Genomic DNA, 22,077 nt, shown 5'->3' with positions numbered 1-22,077 from the left:
AATCAGGCATTGGACCAGGCTGCCCAGGGAGGTGGTTGAGTCTCCATCCCTGGAGGTATTTAAAAGACGGGTAGATATGGTGCTTGAGGACATGGTTTAGTGGTGGACTTGGCAGTGTTAGGTTAACAGTTGGACTTGATGATCTTAAAGGTCTTTTCCAACCTAAATGATTCTATAATTCTATTATTTTTTCCTGCTTTTTCTCCTACTTTTCTAATGATTCCAAAGTGTACTCCTTGGTAAACCTGCCCTATCCTCTTCCAGTGTCCTACTGGGGGGCCTTTGTCCTCTGTCCACTTTTCCCTACTTTTCATCTCCAGGTAATCTCATATGCAAACACAAGCTCAGTAAAATGTAACATTGACCTTTAATCAATACCTGAGACAAGTCTCCATCTTCTTATAGACTTGAAGTGCATCTCTTCCTTTTTCTTCCATACTCAGGCTACAAAGGGTATATAAGAAAGGACGAAGATATGCATTTCAAAATGTAGAAAGGATGAAGATAGGCCTCAAAGGAGTACCTTCTTATCGTCTGTGAAGCTACCTCCTTATTCATCTTCATAGTCTTAAAATTCACTTGTGTGATGCCAACACAACCTGATAAATGCTAGGTCCCAGCTGTGCTGAGACTGCTACTGTCCCCTTCTTTCTTTGTCTCTTGTTCTTGAATTCACCACTGTCAATTTTTTAAAAAATGTTTATATTGTAAAATCCCTAGGGCAGGAACCATTTTTCTGTTTGTACAGAGATCAGTAAAGTCAAATCCCACATTTTTACTACATCATACAGGGACTATGATGCCACAGAATGTTGAAAATGCACACAACTCAAGCATCTGTACCATAAAAGAATTTGTGCTTCCAGTGGAAAGATGTATGGAACTGGAAGAACAAACAGCATTGACTTTGGGAATGTGCTAGTGTCTCTGAAATGCACCTTTCCTTTTCCTTAGAAAAGACATATGTGTCTTCAAGATCTGACACTTGGTAGAAAGGAGTATTGCAATTATAAGGACAATATTAAGAAATTAGTTAGGTCCTCGTCCAAGGAGTAGATTATCCTGGGCCAAGTGGACATATTACTTAAGTCCACCTTCGCATGGCCCCAAAGACTTAATTTTATCTATACTTAGATATGTTAAAATATATTATTCTCTCTCAGTGCCCCAGAGCAAAATGTGCAGGATTCAGACCATAGTAAATAGATTACTGGAGAGAGGAATTTAAAAATCCGTTTGACCAAATCATGAGAACTTAATCATTCTACAACCCAACCAGAGAAATTTGAATAGTATTTCAGGCACATTAACCTCAAATAGCTGATTCGGGCATTTTTTTTTTTTTGTGGTCATCAGTAACAGGTGATAACTCAATTGCAATTTCTTGTGAATTACATTACACAGTTCAATATATTTCAAAGGAATTCTTCTATCAAGACTATAACTCAACATCTGGCTTTAAAAGAGGTAGCAGAGAAACACCAAGACATCAAAATTTTCCCTAGAGCTTTGTTTATTTTCAAGAACCAGATAGATTTTACAGGGATTGATCCAGGGTCATTTGTGGATAAGGGACAGGCCTGTAACCTGTAAAGCCATGTTTATTAACCAGTACAGGCTCTATATGGGGATAACAATGATGCAAATGAACCTGCTATTATATTATGTAAGTACCGGACAGAAAACCTGCCACTGCTGTCAGTGAAAGAAGCCCTGCTGCACTTGGTGACACTGTAATTTTACTTCTAAACGTAATTTTCATTTCTGTGATGTCATACAAGTAACATAGCAATGGTACTATGGAAGCACCTGCACAGACACTGGGAATTCTTCATTATTATAAAGACTCAAAAAGAAATTTTACCTTTGACATGTACCACAGTGGGATATTGGCTTGGATGGGTGGCTGAATACAGGGAAAGAGATTTGGAGAAAAGCAGAATCAGGAGATTCTTTAAAGTTTGGTTTAAAGCCTGAAATTTCCATTTTGCAGCATATATCATAATTTTTTAGATCTGTTTTCCTTCTGAATCAATAACAACACACTGGTGAACCAGACACTGATGAATCTCATACAGTCACTGAATTTCAGTGAGGGTATCAATGATTTTTTCTCAGGAAGCATCAGGAATGAGAAATTTCTGAAGGTAAGCTTTTAGTATCTACTGGATGGGACCCCATGTGTTCTAACTCTGGTTCACATTCCTCTTCATATTATGCCTCTTATACAGTCAGAACAAGACCGTTTCTTCATTTATTTTATTCCACTTAAATAAAAATTTATGAGGCAAATTAATTTTGTGTTAGGGTTATGCTCTGCTTCTATAAAATTAAAATCCTTTAGTCTAATCTTGACTTTTTCAATCATAGATTGGTTAACAATCCAAAATCTAATACATCTTGACACAAAACATTGCTTCAAATCCAAAAGTTTCAATGGTCCATTCCAAAACTAAAATGCTTTTTTTCCCCACAATATCTCAACAAATTTGCTATACTCCCACAGAACATTTCAGTGTTGACAACATAACATTTTTGATCAGATCTGCTTCATGGTAAAGGATTATTCTATTTTCCCCTATTAAGAAAGCGGCAGTTTACACCTTGGAGAGTCAATGAGTTCCCCCGAACATGTGCAACTTCTGGGTATTGCAAAAAGCCTTCTTAATGAAATGTTCTAGATAATTTATCCTTTGTAAGGTAACAAATTTTCCCTGAGAATGTCATCTTAAGCATTATAGTGCTTAGCCATTCTTTTTCAATATTACAGTGTGATAAATAAAACGGGCAGTGAAATTTCCTATGACTCTCAAAGGTGAAATTCAGTCTTAGATTGGGAACCATAATAAATATCCATGATTCTTAGATCTGCTTAACTGACCAGCCAAACAAGAAAGTGCTGGGGTGTCAAGCCTCTATAGTAAGGATGACTAGAGTAGATGTAGTGCTGGGAGACCATACACCACAGCTTTTTAATGTATGCTTCCAGCACAATAAGAAATATTCACTTTTCATTAAGATCGACATGGCTTGAAATAAAATCTTCAGGGGGGGGAAAAAAAGTTCAAGGATTCCGTCTACAAAAAATGCTGACCTGATCATGAAGGCAGATGACTTACAGTACATATCATGGAAGGAATATTTTCTTCTACCTCTCCCCACCAGAAGTGAATGGCCAGTATTTCAAGGGCCAAGGATGCCAAACGACACAGAGAATGCTGTTCTTGTCCCCAGTGGTGATGTCTGGTCTGTGGACATTTCTCTTCAGGAAAGTTTGACTTCCCTGACGCCTTCTGAAAAGGAAGACTTTTATTTCAGTAATCCCTAAATGTAAATGACTCTTAGGCCAAATTTGAACTTTGTGGAAAGAACAAAAATTTCTCTTGCAAATGTATTTGGAAGCAACTTAACAAATCAGAATTAATTTGCTGAAGACAAGTTGTACTGCCCTTCCGTTCATCCTTTCAGGGTGGCCATAAAAGGAAGTCACTGAGCTGTACAGCTTATTGTCTGTTTCATCAAAATACAGAGAGGAAGAGAAGCAAACAAGAGGATGGGGAACAGGGAAGATCAAGAAAGAATGTGTGAACAGTTCCTCCTACCTCAGGTGTTACTCACAAACTCGTGCCTGGGAGGTGCCTGGCCTCCAGAAGATAGTCCGACAAAGAAGAGCACCAGGAGACACGACATGCTGATGAACAGAGCTGGCATGGACCTGGTTTCTAGCAGATCTCCTGAGACCTACAAGGGCTTGTAGTTTTACTGTTCTTTTCTGTCCCAACAGGAAAAACCTGCCTCCCTTACATAGTATGATATCAGAGGGAAAATAAGGTAAAATCCAAAATTTTCTCAAACACAAGGGGTTCAACCCCAAAGATTTTTATGAAAAAAAAAGGAAAAGATAAAAACAATACAGAAGCGCTATTTAGTAAGAAATCTGTTCCAAAATTCCAATTTTTTTAATATTTATTGTCCATATTAGGGGAAAAAATAAAAAAAGAATTAAAGAAGAAAGTCAAAGTGTGACCTTACTGTGACATTTTCAAAAGACCCAATTTGATTTAGGCATTAAAATCCCATTTTTTAAATAGAAACTCAGCACTGGACTCAGCTACACGCTTTTAAAAAATCTTTGCTTCATTTTTTAACAGCATGAGGATAAATGAGATGCTTATGGAATGCAAGAGAAGTGCGAAATAAACAGAATTTTTTAGACATGACAGGAACCAGAGGACTGCAACATTCAAGAAAGAATTTTTTTTTCCTCAAATATGGCTATATTCTTTGTTCTGTGGGGCCCTGTTTTAACTTCTCAACCAAGGCTACTTGTAAAAATACTGTAGGTTTCATTAAAAAAAATAGGTGATAGGTTTCTTTAAGTACTCAGAACTTGCTGGAGAGATAGATACATACTGTCACGTTCAGGCAGTCGTGTGTCATTCATATAGTGTTGGCTTGGACTGTCACCTGATCTGGAACAGAAGCCTTTATTTAACTCCTGAACATAGAGGTCCTACCAGAATTAAAAAGTAAGAACTTCACCCATGACACTGGAGTTAAACAAGGAACCAGTTGAGGTAAGAGATGGTTTTTCATTTGCTGCAGAATCATAATAGGCAAAGAGCATTTATACATAATATAACTCACAATATTACTATACGCTTACTTCTGCTGTGAGCAGGCATGAGCTTGTTTGGTCCATGGTTCAAGCTGACTTGAAGCCGTTTACTGACTGTATTAAATGTAATGTATTCTGTCTCTCTGCAAAGCTTATTATCTCGGCTCAATGCTATACTAATATGTCTACACACCTCTTGGCTTGTGTTCAGCCTGCTCGGAGCACAGGGAAACATAGCTTACACCTGGCTGAAAAATGTTAGGTACACATATATTGTATTAGGTATAATAGAGATATAATAAAAGAGGGATAAACAAAATTATACGGAGAATAACACCTTCTGTTTTTTCACCCTTTTGGTACAGGACAAGAAATACACTAAAAAAACCATTAAAGTTGATTTTGTGTATAATTTGAAGAATATCCAGTTTACAGATTATTAAATTAATGACAATCTGACCTTGAAAACACCTCTATCTGCTGAAAGAGCAACACTCCATCACCTGTTTTGATTCATTAATGTATCATTTAACTTAGTATGACACATGTTCACCAGTTATAATTACATTATGGCCTCCCTATTACATCAGCTCTGCTCCAAGTTTCTGTCACCACAAGTCCAATTTTCAACACAGAGCAATCCAGTGCACTCTTTCCTTATTAGTGTCATCTTTAATGTAGCACAGAGTCTGAACCATTACTTGGCACTGCGAGTTTAACAGCAATTAACCCCTGCTCTATCCCCGGGGAGAAGTACATCAGCAACTTGCCAAAACACTGTAAACAAGCTGGCCAAGATCAATGCAAAACCATGCTGGCTGCAGAGCACCTACTGTATTAATTTAGGATTGATATAGAAAAAGAGAAAATAGTCTGCATGAAATTGACCTAAAAGGATGGCCCACACAGGTTACAAGATTTTCTTAAAGCTGAAAAGGGAAAATTCTAAATCCCTAGTCTGCTAGCTTACAAACACTCCTTCTTTTCTATCTTGGCTCCGATACTATGCTGATCACCATAGTACTGCCAATTATTGAAGAGAATAAACATTTATTACTTGTTAACCTGTTAAAAAGCAGACAAGATGAATTCTTCTTAGGTGAGGAATTAAACACATTTCAAGTGTTATTAGGAATGAAAGCAGCAAAAAGGGTGAAAATGCCTTTTTCTCTTTTGTTTCTGGTTATTGAACAGGACAATGCATATCAAAACCTAAATCAAAAGTTAAGGTTCTTCCCCCACAGAAGCGAAACAGGGCAAACCAAGGACTGTCCTTCTCACCAGCTTTTCCTGGGGTGGGATGACGTCCTCAGCCATACTCTAGCAGTGTCATGCAAAGCATCCAAGAATGTGACTGCAGAACAGGAATGCCGTCGGGTATGATGGGTACCTGTGAGGACTGCCACCTTTCACGGACATCTGTGCCACTGTGTCTGCACTGCTGTTGTTAGCAATCAGGTAGGCCGAAGGAATAGCAACTTTGTACTATGTGACTAAACCAAACTACGAGGCAATACTTCAGTTAGGACATACAGGTAAAATGTTTTAGAAAAAATACAGCAAAAAAACCCCACTCAGATAGAGTTTATATAGGTTTAACTGACCCAGGATGGAATATTCCTTCTTACCAAGGGATGTTTTCTGTTTTTTTGACATGACAATTTTCCTCTATAAAGTTTTGATTTTCCCATAAGCCAGTGTTAAACTAAAAAAAAAAACCAAACAACAAACAAAAAACCCAAGCATGTTTCCAAGTGGAAATTTACCAACAAAGTCTTCCTGTTTAGAAAATGGAAAGACTTGTCAAGATAAGTTGTTTAACTGAAGATCTCCAAAATCAGATTGCTTTAAGAAAGATAAGAAGAAGAAAAATTCTTCATTCATTCATCTCAGTATCCTGTATAAATGGTACGGTATAATTATAAATCCTAATGAAAAACTTAGGGAATGTAAGAATAGGATTACCACTACTCCCGGTGTGTTTTAGATCAGGGCTTTTAATGCTCCTGGCTAGTAGAAATGACAACAAGCCCAGGGTGGTATCTGTGAACAGAGTCTGGTCCTAGAGGAGGTAAGTTGTACTGCAGGACACCTCTCCTGGTTGTCATCAGCTGAGGTGGGATTCTAGAAGTTTTTGTGTTTGGCTGGTCGGAAGGTTTCCTGGAGAGAGAAGATGGAGAGAGGAGGAGGAGGATGGTAATTGCAAGTGAAATAATTTCAATAGCTCTGTCTTAAAATCAAAAAGGATCTGTGATTACAATTACTTGAAACATATGAATTATGGAACAGACTTGTTTCATCAGTAAAAGGTAAAAAATAAATAGTAGGAGGTACAGCCCTTAAAACTTTTTTTAGTACTTTTGACTTATTGATCATCCATACCAGAAGTAACAAAAATACTGAGGTTTAAGCATGAACATTTTAAAGTCAGTTGGTTAAAAAGACAAGCTTTACACTTAGAAAAAAGCACCTGTAATGCAGAAGAAATAGTACGTAAATGCAGAATAAAATTATTTGGGAAAGGAGTGAAGGAAGTCTTACATTTGAAATTTTTTAAAACACTGGCTATTTGTCTCTTTCCATAAACTAATAAATGGGGAGTTTCAAAATAGGTACTTTTGACATAATTATAGAAATGCATGCAGAGGATTTACATGTAAGATACCTAATAATGATCTGCTAAGTCTTAAGAACGCCAAAGCATGCCAGTTTAATACTGCTTTGGCATTGGACTGTTAAAGGATTAGTGATAACATAGGACCTTTCTTTTTATACTTTGCAGATTTGGACTGATAATTTCCAATATATACACATAAGATATGTACTTAAATCTGCTTTTTCTGTGATTCCACTGGGGACTGTCAATGCTTTCACTTTTAAAAAATTAGGCTGTAATTTAACCCTTCAGTTCTGAACTTTCTGAACAGTCACTCTTAAGACAGTTGCTTAAAAATTTTAGTATATGATAATTTTAAAAATCAAATACACAGTTCCCACCCAAATATCCATTTTTTTTTGTGTTCTGCTAGATTAATATTTCACATAGAAAGGTAGCTAACTTTTTTTTTAATTACTATTTAAAAAAATATAAGAGAAAAAAATACGGTACTACTAGGTAAGTGGATATGGTACTACTAGGTAAGTGGTGGGAATTTGAGTGGAAAACCTAGAATGGACTTCATCTTCAACATGCTGATCCAGATACAAAAATTCAGCACTGTGAAGACTCCATGGAGAGGAGGGGCAGGGGAGGAGTTAGTTCATTTGTGGGAAGAAGAACACCTGAAATATAGAATCTAGAACCAAATTCAGTTTGTGTCTGAGTGTGACTGCTAACCAAAGCAGATCCAGCTCAGTAGAAAGAATTCTCGACTGTCATAAAGGTAACCACAGTATTTGCCTTTCTAGTTAAGTTATAAAATTGTGATAACAAGAAGAAGATTGAATAGAATGAAAAACAAAAAAAGGAGGCAGCTTGTAATGCAGAAGACTTCTTCCAGATTGCAAGGCTTTGACATAGTTGCCTGTGATGATTAACTTAAATAAAACCAAGAAAGATCTGAACGACCATGAAGAAGAAAGGATGATCAAGAGTAATATGTGGAAAGTAAATTAAGTATCAATACGACATTACATTAAGAATGGAAAATTAGGTGCAGAACCAGCTGGAATCAGTGATTCAGTGTGCCTGCCATCTTCCACACATAGATCCTAGGGTTACATTATGGTCTTTATTGCCTGTCTTACATCTTCATTGGCAACAAAAGTGTTTTCATCACAGTATCACTATTCTGTAAAAATATGGTTGGTTGGTAGTTTTTTTTTATGGGGTCTTGCTTTACTGTGGCGTAAACATAGGTAAAGTTAATGCTGAGCTGGAACTAGGAGAGTAAAGCAGAGTACAGCTGTTTTGCAGTAAATATTCTTAGCACCTTACATCCACTTCAAATTTCACAGCAAGGGTTTATCAGCATCTGTCTAAAAAAGAAACAAAAAATCTTTATACCAGCAAAGACAAAATTTTTTCCTGGAAATATGAGGATATTGTATTTTGGCCTGTTCTCTGAAGTATGTTGTAGTACAAAACACATTCTATCCCTCGTGTTATTCTCATATCCAATAAATTTAATATAATGGAGGGAAAAAACCAAACTGTTAAGTCCTAGTATAAAAAAAAATCAATAATTTATTTGGCAATAAATTAAAAAACTGCCTAGCCCCTTTAGTCAACTATCTCCAAGTCAAGAGTCACAGATGTTAAGAGCTGTTACGATGCCAAGTTAATTTCCTGAGAATGAGTGCCTGAGGTTGGATGAATAAGAATCTTACCAGCGTTCAACATGACTGATAAAAAAGAAAAACATAGCTTAAAAGAGATAAAAGAAAAGGTGATAGTAGTGGAAAGAAGGAAAATTGTTAATTTTTCTTTCTCTCTCAATAATAGTGCAGCTGATCATAAAAACCATAATGCAAATAGTCCTGAAATATGCTTCCTTGGCATGCTATTTCTTTTTTCCACCTGACCTAAGAATACCTATATTTGCTCCTCTTCCTGTGCTCTCTGCAGGGATGACATTTCCATAAGACATCACAGAACTCCCACACTGCACCACAATTCTTGCTTCCAGAGGAGATCTAGCTGTATTATATACTGATAATCAATCTACCCCACAGGATAGAATGGGAATGAGTTAGGAGAACAGCAAATCCCTAGGGACACCACCACAACAAAACAAAGAATAATATTGAACCTGCTCATCACTAACTGTTTCTGGGCAGTTGAACAAATTGAGATCTTTTTATTCAGGTCCAACAAACCCAAAACTATATAATTTGGGCTTGGATTTCCTGATGTAAACTAAAAAAAAAATATGTGGAGAAATAAGTTTTTTCTACAGAAAACTTTTCTTTAAAGAGAGATCATTTTATGAAAGAAAGTTCCCAACCAGTTCTGTCACTGGCCTTCTTCAAATTTCCTTGGTCTGAAAACTGTATTAGGAAGATTCTTCAATATTTTGCTTTCTTGTCTTTTGCAATACTTCCAGTCCAGCTGCTTGTATGCCTACTTGTCACAACTGGAGGGTAAAGCTCATAATTACTAAAACTAAAAACAGTAACAACAAAGTTGTCACATTTTTGATCAGTCCATCTGTAATAAAAATGCAAATTTAACTGAATGAATGTTATAGAACTAGCTTCCAAAGGGAGTAGCCCTAGAACACTTCAAGTAATCTTTTAACATGTCTTTTAATGCTGAAAGTTGGTCTGGGTATTTCCACAGACTCTCTAGTACTTCAGGTATTTCCAAATATAAGGAGCACTCCATAACCTCACATCAAGGCTGGAGGCAGGGCAGAATCAGGATTGTCATGCAACAAACATCAAGACCCAAGGACACCACCGAACCAGCTAGTGTGACCTCTTGCATAGCAATAGTGATACTACTTCATTCAGCCACCCTTACAGTGTGACTAATTTCTTCTGCTTGGCTGAAAGCTGTATTGCACAATGACATGCAGGCTTGGTATCAACAATTTGGTGCACTCTTTTCCTTGCTATTTTAATTTCCATGATGAGAGGATTGTTTATACATCTAATATGAATACATGTGGGTTTATCTTCCTGCCACTGGTCTTGTACTGCTTGTTTCTTATTTCAGGTATCACTAATGTGTCTCCAAGAAGCAGTTTACACACTGTAATCAAATCATCTTTGATCTTCTGTTTAAAGAGCTAGTACTGCATTTTTAACGTCTTGCTGCAAAGCACTCTTTCCAGCCCTTGCATAGTTACAGTAGCTCTTCTCTATACCCTTTCCAGCTGTTTAATATCCAAGTAAGATATAGGGCTTGATTCTCTGGGACTTGTTTAGTCATTCAAAACTCTGAAAAAGGATTATAAAAGAGAAACAGTAATGTGTTAAGCCAGTCAGGTAGCAGTGTAAATGACAACATCTAAAGACCCAGGCGTATAGCATTATCACTCGAGAGATCAACAGCAAAGTTTCATTTTGCCTCCTCTCTCCTCCAAAGACTGAGGATGTTAAGGTCATGTTTCAGACCCATAGTTTTGACATCATGCACCTTGAAGTTTAGTACTTTTGCTCTGACTTTCATCAAATGTCAGAGTCAGCAGGTATGTCTTCTCATAAAGTCAAAGTCAAATTACAAGTTTGAAGAAATTCCTGTGAATTGAAACCATACAGTTCTGCTCAGCTTTATCCTTAACTGTGTCTGTGTAAATCTATCTTTCTTGCATTTCTTCCTTTCTCATTACATTTGAGTCTTGAGTCACTGAGCAATTGTTTCAGACTCAGAATCTAAAGTCTTTCTCATCTTTTTTTCACCCTGATTGGTGTCATCTGTAATAAAATAAAGTATATTTCCAAGAACTAAAAAATGAAATCACACCATGAGCTGAAAACAAAAGTTAAAGAGCATGTACAGTTTTTCTATTCTACCTAATGCAGTCATTCTCAGGCTGAACCAAGGAAAAACAATTGGCAAGACTTAAAAAGGACTCTAATAATGGCTGCTGGCAGTATATATCTGGAACCTTTCACCTTCGGAATGGATTTGGTCCAGATTGAGAGCAATTTAAAAGAAATATTGACTTCTGGATGCTTAGTGACCTGTGTAAAAATGAATTAATAATCCCAGCTGTTTCCTATAGGACATCACTAAAATTGTCAGCACTGTTGCCAGACCAAACGGCACCTCCATTGAAAAGTGTAAAAGATTTTTCACCTCATTTATCAATACAGCACACATAAATAGGTCACAGACTATCCAAAGAAACTGAAATCCTTCCAAGTCCCTGGCAGATTTTGCTACATCCTGCAATCCATCACTTAGTCTACACATGTATGGACAAGTGGCCCATGTGTTCATGTGTGGGATATTGGGTGGGATGGCAAGTGACCAACTTCCTCAGGCTACTCACAGTCTTAGAGTATTGGACAGACATAAACTGAGGGCGCTGTGCCTCTCTGGAATGAACGGACAGATACAGCATGAAGAAAAAAGTGAGGAGTAGACAAAACATTGACTTTCTTTCCTACAACACAGCTGGACAATGCAGCTAAAGTCATAATTTGTTGTTGGCAAAGGCCAGCAATCAATTACTATTCAGTGGAAGAAAGGCTATAAATGGAAGGAAGTGATATATCTCCTGAAGGTAGCTCTTAGAGATGTCAGGGATAGGTCAGAGACAGAAGAAACATCAGGTCTTGCACAAATCTATGTGAAAACTTAGGTTTCACTGAAAGAGCTGTTCAGTTATAAAAAGAATGTTTTGGCATATATGTTTTTCTTAAGCTATTTGCAGATGGTTAAAAATACATTGTGATCCAAAACTTTAAATGTGCAATGAGAAATGACTAATAGGTCAAATCAACATCTGTATTTTTTAATTAGTTAAATCATTTAGAAAAGCTGTTACCAAGAAAGGGGTTCTAACTGCTATTTGTCTTATTCTCTTCCATCATTGTAATTGTTCTCTCTTCTCTTTTGTTATTCCTAACAATTGTCTCCATCTTTTGAGCTCATGAGAGGTTTGCCCTCCTCATCTGAGATTAAAATGAGAAGCTGGAATGGGGTGGCAGGTGAGCATATATACCATTTGCTTTCCTAGTCCTCTTAACTCCAGAATATCTCAAGAAACAGCATTTGTCAGCCACATCTACAGAAACCATCAAAGCGGGAATAGAAATGAGGATTTCTAGATTTCCAATTAGCTTTTAGCACATTTCTAACACTACTGTGGGCAGACCACTTTTTTCCATGTGTAAAATGAAGGGGGGAGCAACTCAAAAATATTATGCGAGAAGGAATTAATTTGTATTGGCAAAACTCTTTGACACCCCTTGTAAGCCACAAATGGAGGACACTACTAACTACATGTATTTTACCAACTCAATACGTATTGTATTACAATCATTATTGATATCTAGTAATTAACAGAGTATTTCAAAGGATCTTCAATTTCAGAGAGTGGTGTGCAATTTAACTTTCTCCCTATGACATTTCTAAAGGAATATCCAAAACTGATTGAGAGTAGAGGGTCCCTCAATCTCAGAAGTGACCTTCTTATTTAGCAACAAGTATTGAGAGACACCAGGCCAGCTGCTCCACAGGCTTCAGAGTTCAGTCTATATGACCTGCAGTCCAGAATTTGTCATGATACTAAGCTATAAAGGAAGAGGAAACCAAATATTGTATATTATGGTTTAAATGGCAAGGATAGTATCCTGAACCCCCACTGACACCCTGAAAAAAATGAATATGCCTCAATCCTTTTTCACACTGTGTAAGGCCTTATCCATGAATGAAGACAAGATGGGTGGGAACAGCTCTTCTAACTTCAGGCGTGTACAGAGAGTAGACAACCTGTCTGACCTTGCTGTTTAAAGCTCCTGTCACCATTTGAGGAAGACTAAAAGATACTTCCAGGCCTCATTCATCTTGACCCAAAATAGCTGTCTGAATTAGCCAGATTAAGAAAATTTAGCCATCAAGCTTAGATGAAGGTATCCACACTGCGGCCATCTAAAGTTAGGTGAGATGAATCATGCAATAAAAATTTGGGACACTAGGAAATGGACTGTTTTCAGGAAGATGATTCTTGTGCTGTTCTGACATGGAGTTGAGTACCTCTAACAGCCTACAAACATCAAACCCACCTCACAATACTAATTCCAGCCTGAGACTTTGACATCTAAGAAAGTGAATCAAAATAATGAAGGCCCTACTTGCAACATGCCTATGATGAGTAAGTAAATGAAACCACGATAATTAGAAACTCAAATGCAGGCAAAAAGTTGCACATAGACTGTGCATCTCTCTTTTTGATTTTTTTCCCCTCAGGCATTAACTTATCTTGGCCAAACCCTCCTTTCTATGAGTTCAGAGATATTTTAATTTTGAACTTCAAATGCAGTGCAAATAAAACACCAAAAAAATGTAGGATGTTGCACAATTGTCAGTGGGGTCCATTTTAATATTTAATGACCTGGACACTTGTGACTATCACAAGAAAAAAAAAAGAATTAATTTAAAAGGAATTATTGACATAATATAACACATGATAGTCTGTTAAATAAAAATGCATACTTCTAATTGAATGCTGGCACCTAGCCACCAACTAAGCATAACTTCAAAAGCAACAGCTGGGAAAGCATCTTTTAGATTTTAATTACAGTAGCTCGTAAGCCACTTATCTTTTCAACTTTTTTCTTCAGAAAGCACTTCTATTTCATAGGAGCGAGTTCAAAGGTATTTACAACATGTAGGGTAAGAGAACTAGCTCTGACATAGTCAAACTTCACTTGTAAATTTGGATTCTGGACTGAGACAACTATTCTCAGCTTTGAAGTGTGAGTCCCATTTGAGCCTGAAAGAACACAGGCTTCAGTCTTGCTGCTCAGGTTTTTTTATTTCTTTTCTATCTCTAGATGCAGGATAAGAACTTCTATCATATTTGTTCTTATCCATTATTTCTATTTTAGTGTTATCTTAGGGCTGCCAGTGAAACCGAAGCTTCATTGTACAAGTATTTTACTATTCAAATACATAGTGAGCATAGATAATCCCAGATGATTCAGTCATGAAAGGGAGAAGGAACTATCGAAGAATTTGGGAATGGGCATGGAGACAGACCTGAGTCTTGCAAAGTGATAAATTCTGTAGCTGGATCCAGAAAGCTGTTATGCTTGTGTTCAGGAATAAAATATGAAAGCCCCATTGAGTAGTTACAGATTAAAACTCTAAATGAGATAAAATGATTTGCTAGATCGGCTACAGTGCTTGGTATTTTTCAGGAACAAGTCCAGAGGGGGTTATAACTTATTTTATCTAAGATCTGAAGTCTTAAAGTCTATGCAGCTACTTTAGACTTCCTCCACCATCAGAGAGAGAGACAAAGTGACAGAGAGAAACAGCCACTGAATTACTCTTCCCACTCTAAGAGAGGTTTCTACAGTCCATCTCTGTTCACTGACTCAAGAAATCCAGCTTATTTCCTTAAATTAAGCACCACCATTTTAGCCAGATAAAATAAAACTGATTGGATCCTATCTCCAATGTCTTTAGGTCTGTGGAACAACTCTGTCCCTCAAAGCTAGGAAGTTAACAGTCTGTCTGTGATTCAAGACAAGAAACTCATCCCCAAGACCATCCTTCTTTCCCCTAATATGCAAAGACAACTGCTAGCTAAAGTTTTTTTGACTGAAATAGAAACTATACAAACCAAAAATCACCTTTATTAAATCTGTGACTATAGGTGCCTTAAAAGGAGCAAAGGCTCTCATTTAAAATCACGCTGAGCCAAAGCCATGAACTATAACAACATTAGAAGATAACCACCAGAAAAAGCTTATTGAGGTGCGTTAATAAGTACATTTGACATAATCAGGAGGACCTTTAAAGAAGACTTTCTGCGGACCCAGTGAGATCTTGTAATACAAGCAACGAGGCAAAAAAAATCCAATTTTTCTTAAAAATTGATTCATTTATGAAATGGAATATATGAATTGGCAAGTGTCACAGAAAGGGACTGAACCTGAAGAGTTCTGGAGGTCTTTTCCTGTCCCACAGAAATAACATACATAGGAACACTGCAAGTTATTAAACTTGCTGAAGGATTTTTTTTTACTGTAATTCTATTATCTATTAATTAAAAGCTGTCTCTAAAACAGTTAATATAAAATACAGATCTGTCTACCTTTTCTGCAAAATCAAAATATCCTTTACTTTTTTGTAGCTTTTCAAGACATTATTCATACACAGATAACAGTATGTCTTTGTAGGAAGATAAATAGGATGCAGGAAAACTTGGAGTCTTCTGTCCACTCTGCAGACATAATTCAGGCCAGATTTTGTCAAGTGACTAAGAAAAATGTCACTGCATTTTGTGCTAAGGTGTCCTGTCCTTCCAAAATGTACAGGGCCTCCAGCAAAAAAGATGACAGATAGGAACTGTGCCTCTCCCCTCTTAGACATGCATGAATCTGCCAAAGAAGCTTAGAGCCTTGAGCGACAAGTTTATGAAAGAACACTTTTTTGCACTCAAGTCCAGTCCCTGAGGAAGTGGCAGAAGCACTGTTCCCTGAATCCTGCTCTCCATTGAAATTGTGCTTGTTTGAATGATAGCTACATAGCAGACAAGAGCAGTCTATAAGAAAAATAAATAAATAAGTCATACACAAGAATAAGTACACCCAACTACGAAAATACCAAAACTTCAGTCAGCACTACTATAATCTAGACACTGCGTGAAAAGTTCATTGCAAATTCTGGTATGCTGTGATCATGGTTGTAAAGTCTTACCTGATTAATTTTTGCGTATGTAGCTACAACATCTTTCACAGCAAAGTCCAAGATATTTCCACAAACCTTGCACTCTGCATTTATACAAAAGGATATGAAAAAGAAAAGTTAACAAAGAACCTGTGATCCACTGCAAACAGGGTGACTGGAGTTTATTAGTCATAAATGAAGGTGATGAGTAGTTCAGGAAGCATATAAATGAACCGGTAACCTTGCTGAAAGGTCAGCACCTTTCAATAGTAAACTGTCTCTGCTCATTTCAATGTAACTTTCTAGGTTTAGGGTCAGAAAGTATCTCAAATGCAACTACTAAATCTGAAGGACGCTTCACATCACTTCACTTTTGTTTTGTCCCTCTTGTTTAATAGCTCGGGGTTTAGAAGTGTAAATAGCTTGGGAGTTAGGTTTTTAGGGGATTCAACAGAAACATTTTGACACAGGTAGCAGCTGCAAAAGCAATAATATTCCCTTTCCAAGAGTTTGACCTTCTGCTTCATTGTAATTACGGTCACTAGGCCAATCCTGAGGTAAAGGATTGAGGTCATAAAATTTATTCTTTGTGTTATTGATGCCTGTGTACTCCAGCCTGTGCTGAGATTACTGTAGAACAGCGATCCAGTTTTAAAGACTCTTATTTCCACTTTGAGATAAAATTTTTCTAAATTTGTTAACATCTCCATCTTTGGAATGTGGGCTTGGTCCTTCTGAAGGCAACCTTTTCTGTATGCAAATTTTGCTTTTTATATTAAAATAAACAGTTTTGTGTACTTGTCTTCTTTTGTCACAAGTATTTGAGGGAAGGGGGAGAGATTTCTAATGGCACACATCCATTTAGATGTCAAAGAGTTTTGTATGTCCACTGAATTAAAACATCATTTGCTGTCAAGCCTTAAAGAATTTGGCATTTCTTCTGATTTCTGTTTATGACAGCTCTCAGAGGACATGCTGTGAAGTACTCTTGCCTGCTTTAGGACCAATTGCATGTGACAAATGCATTAGTTTTTAATTCCAGAAGTGGACATATAATTTGATGAAGTACATCTTTATGCCATCAGCTGTTGTCTGCCACCAGCTTTTTACAAAGGCACTCTAAACAAGATCACCCCCAGCTGCCTTGATAATTCAATCTCTTTTTCCCCTGTAACCAAACCAAAGCTAGACTGAAATCAACAGAAAGGCTTCAAATGTGGTTTGGATCAAGACTGTAAAGTTAAAAACTTCTAGAGCTCTTTCTGTCATCTCCTTTTCATGGGAAAGAACAATGTTCCCTGGTGCACATGGGCTATGTTCATAGCTCCTGTTCTGCACACACCTGCACAACTTTTTCAGGCTGATGTAGGTGGTCTGATAGGACCACATCACACCCATGGAAACAGGTACCCTGCTAGGCTGTCCACCATCAAATTCACCTGCAATGTCTCTCTGCACGTTACTGAGCACCCTTCCAAACTCATCATATCTCTGCAATTGTGCCCATGAACTCTCAGTGTGATTCCTCTGAGCTCATTTGTGTTATGCCAAAGGTCATGGTACAGCTACACCATGTATGAGAAAACATCTATGTATATTCAGAGATATGACCACCTCAGTAAAGGTACAGCCACTTTAGACATCTGCCATTTTTTTTCCTTATATCACGATGGCAGTATATAGTCTACATTTTTACCTCCACTAGGTATATAAACACATCTTAAAGTATATGTTAATAATTAACACAACTGTTTGACTCACTGAACAGCTGAAAAACACCTCATTAAATCTTTCTTTTCTTGTCTTTTGATTTTTCACTTTTCAGTAGCCAGCTGTACACCTTCTGAATCACTGGTGTCACGTGCCCAACAACAAAACTCCTTTACTGTTCCAATTAAACAATTAATTAATGCCTATGGTACAAAAATAAATAAGAAAGTAAGAAGGAAGAAAACATGAGCAATGAGCAATGTTTTTTTTATTTCCACTCTGGTTTGTGAAACCTTCCGGGGCAGCTGCTATAGTCTTATCACTGTATTTTCATAGCTTCCATTTTGCTGATATGTTTTTATCTAAGCCAGACAAACACCAAAAGAATCCAATACTGCAGATTACATTATTTGATTAATGTTTCTGTTATTTGCTAAATAATTTATTGATCAAAGCTGCAGAAGCTAGTCAAATGCAGTAAAATACTACTCATGACATAAATTATTTGATAAAAAAATGGAAACAATTGTCGAAAAGTATATGCGAAAAATAGTATTTGGCTTAGGTTGTTGCATACCTGGCATATATGACAGCTTAAAGATTGAAAGCCTTTTGGGATTATTTGGATCTAAAAGCAGATCCCAGTTTCAGGGACCTAATAGTGCAGAAGCATTAAAAACTGGAGCTTCAGTTTGGAAAAATCACCACTCATTTACAATTGTAGCTGCCTAACAACATTAATGTTCTGCTGAATAGTACTTAAATTCTACTAACATACATGTCTTTTTTTAGTATCCTAGTGGAAACAGTAACAACAGTTTTTCTTCACTGAAAAATTAAAGGACATACCTAACTACAGTAGCAATGTCATCAATACTCCTCATGAATAGTTCTAAAATTTTAGGAGACTCTAAAATATGATTTTATCTACTGACTTACTGCAACAGCAGGGGAAATCAAATCACCCATGAATGTCTTATTAGAGCAATCTCTCTTTGACACTTCTCTTACATCTCACTTTTACATCATTAGTACATTTTTTTAAACTAAAATAGGGTGTTACAGGTAAAAATATTTTAAGAAATAATCACATTAGTGCTTTCTAGAAAAAGGAATTACATGTGAAATGAAACAAAAAAAAAGGAGATAGCTCTGGGACTGGAATGTGAACTACATCTCTCTCTTGCTTAAAACCTAGAGAGTTGTCCCTCCTGTAGACTGCTGGCAAGTTGCAGTCTCTAAATCTTTAGTCACAATTTCTTTTCTTTCAATTCCTTTTTCAGACTGGTTATCTTTAAGAATTGCCAACTTGTGCCTTATTTCCCTTTGTAGTATGAAGACCTGTATGAAAGGCAGTAAAGCTGTAGAAAGAGCCTTGATGTGTGCGCTTTTTTTTTCCAGAGAACAACTTAAAAATCAAGTAAAATACTTACCTTTATTTTTCCTCCTGCCAGTTGAAGTAATGCAGCTTGCTGGAGAAACTCCATGCCACTGCAATGCTTACCACATTATTCAGATATGTCTTGCAAAGCATAACTGATATGCGATCCACAGAGAGCTTGCCTTATAGACTGTATGAATCGGTACGTCTATATGTTTCCATTGCTTATATTATTCCCCTCTTCCCTCCACTTCCACTGTTCGGCGAAACAGGCAGACCTTTCTTCTTAGTTCTGAGGTTTTAGTCACATGGATGTATGTACATGTTCTACACCTTTTCAGGACTACAGTGATTAAGCACTGCTGTTGACCACGTTTGCTACATTGAGGTCCAACTCAACAGAGAGAGCTTTGTGCAAGAGTACAGCTATGAGAGGCAAAAAAAAAGTAGAATGCAGGGGATTTGTGAGGTCCCTGGATTCACTAAATCCCCAGAAGCTCTTCATGACCCTCTAAAAAAAATTTTACAGGCTAAGTTATCTCCTAAGGTCATTTGTAATAACAGTTTAATACCTGATTAGTAGGTCTATCTTGAACTGGCAGGAGCATGGACTTGACCATCTAATATGTCATATCTACCTGCTATGATTCCAAAACTCTTTTTCATTTTGCCTTAAACAGGAGTTAAAAGCTCTCTCACTGTAAAGAACAGAACACCCTGGTAAGGGGGACACCACTCTAGTTCTTTTTCTCAGATGATCATAGAATGGCTGATGGAAATTCTGAAGGAATACTGGAAAAGTATCACAGGTTGTTTTAATTTTATTTTTTAAGTCACAAATTAGAAGCTATTGGGAAATCATGATGCATGGTCACCCAGCCCTAAGTGGAGTACCAGTGATGAATCACTGTTTGCAAAGTAAAAGCTTATACCTATACTATTTTAATTGCTAAAACTGAGGTACATAACCCATTTACCTGCCAGCATATTATATTTAGTTATATTATTCATTCATAGAAAAGGAAATACATATTAAAAAAAAAAATCTTGCAAAGCAAAAGACTATGCAGGAATTTTTCTAGAAGCTGACTACAGTTCCCAGTGATTTGACAAAGCCACGTGCTAAAACTACTTATTGATTAGGAGCAGAGATTTGCATGATTTTTAGGATCAGGGATTACATTTATTATTACTAAAACTCAATTATTAGAGCTCATTGGGGTACATTATTTAATGATGATTTTATGATATCAACATATTTCTTTGGAACATATGAATGTAATTAAAAATTTATGTTGGATATTCCTGAAATATACCTTTTTATCATTTGGCACCATACTAGAAAAGTGAAAAACTAATTTTTGGAGAAAGCTGAAATATTACTTTTGACAAAAAATTAAAATGTAAATATTGCATCCTGATATGAAATCAAATCAAACTTTGAAATATCAGAATTTTCTCAGGGAATGGAAATTCAGTCACTTCTAATTACACTGTTACATCAAAAAGAATAAAGGTCTATTTGACAATGATTGTGTTGCCTTTTTTGTGATTGTGATTATCTTAGGATCAAAGTGCTATCTGAAGATCAGATTAAAGTACGCCTTTAGGTAATGTATAAAACAACAATAACGTTTTCCCCTTTGTGTTGATGAAGAAGCAGTGTTGTTCTTTCCCTTTTAATGAATGCATTGTTGTTTTGATCTTTTCTCTAAGAAAAAAAAAAAAAACAACCAAACCAAACCTAAAAAATAGTAAATCTTGCTGTCTTTTTCCCTGGATCTATACATTCATTTCTTACCATGTGAAGGTCTATGCAGTCCTAGAACTTTTAAAGATCTCTTTCTATAACAAATAGTCTTCAATATGAAAAGTCTTGGTCATCATCTCTTGGTGGGCAATTCAAAACTTTTAACCACCACAAGCAAGGCAGATTCATATTGATTTGATGCCGAAAACAAAATATTCATGTTAATCGCAAAAGTATATTTCTCCTTAGTCTTTTGCACCAGGGAACTCACTTCTCAGCCATCAAACACAACTCCTATGCTTAAGAATGCATCCTCTATATTTCAGTCAAATTCTGCTGACACAAACAGTTTTTTCAAAAGCACAAAGGAGATGATTTTCCCCCATGTCATATCTTTATAAGGAGAAAAGTGTGGGTCTTACATAGAATTTCTAGTATCATTTTCTTGATGTTTTTTCTCCTCTCTCTCCATTATCTTCAGAACTACATGGCAATAAAGGTAGGCAAAGACTGGAGCAGGTTGCCAGAAAGGTTGTGTCACCTTTGTTCTTGGAGGTGTTCAAAATTCAACTGGATATAACCCTCAGCAACTTGATCTGACAACAGCTGCTTTGAGCAGTGAGTTAGACTAGATGGCCTCCAAAGGTCTCTTCCAACTAAAATAGTCTAGGATTTTAGATAAATATTTTGTGAGAGTTTCTGTGGGATGTTTTCCTGACCAATCTCATTGCTCAGGAGCAAGCAGCCTGGGGTTTTCTGTGTGTTTTTTTTTTCCTTTGGTTTGGTTTGTTTTGTAGTTTGGTTTGTTGTTGTTTTTGTCTCAGGTTTTGCTCTCCTTCTAGTATTTCTTATACTTTTTGAGTCTCCCAATGTCTTGACATATTTGTCTCAGGGGAATTCTTCACCATTGGTACAGGGTTAATTTGGAAAGAGAAAAAGGAGTGCCTTTAGTTTTTCATTGACATTCTGCCTGCTGGATAGCTGATGATCATTAACATTGGACTAAAAGTTCTTCTGTCTTTCATCTGGTTTAGGGCTCATTGACTAGGTCTTGCTGCTATAGTTAAGCCCCAGCTGTCATATCTGCTCCTCTGCTGCACCTCTGGAGCTGGCAAAACAAAAGGTTTGCCTATGCCTCAGCTACAGCAACTCAGAGTATAAGATTAGACCACAGATAAAGGTGAATTCACACTTACACTCTGGATGGTGAAGTGGAACGTCTGAGTTGGAAGTAAATGTTGCCTATTTCTGCTGTTCCTGTGACAGAGGCAAAAATTGTCAGTAATAGAGCTGTGACAAAGAGCTGGTAGTATATTAAACCACTG

Source organism: Nipponia nippon, unplaced genomic scaffold (genome assembly GCF_047370975.1).
Source record: "Nipponia nippon isolate SJK-2023a ecotype South Korea unplaced genomic scaffold, ASM4737097v1 scaffold_3, whole genome shotgun sequence".
NCBI lineage: Eukaryota > Metazoa > Chordata > Aves > Pelecaniformes > Threskiornithidae > Nipponia > Nipponia nippon.
The sequence above is the reverse complement of the archived record's forward strand: the minus strand, read 5'-3'. Positions refer to the sequence as shown.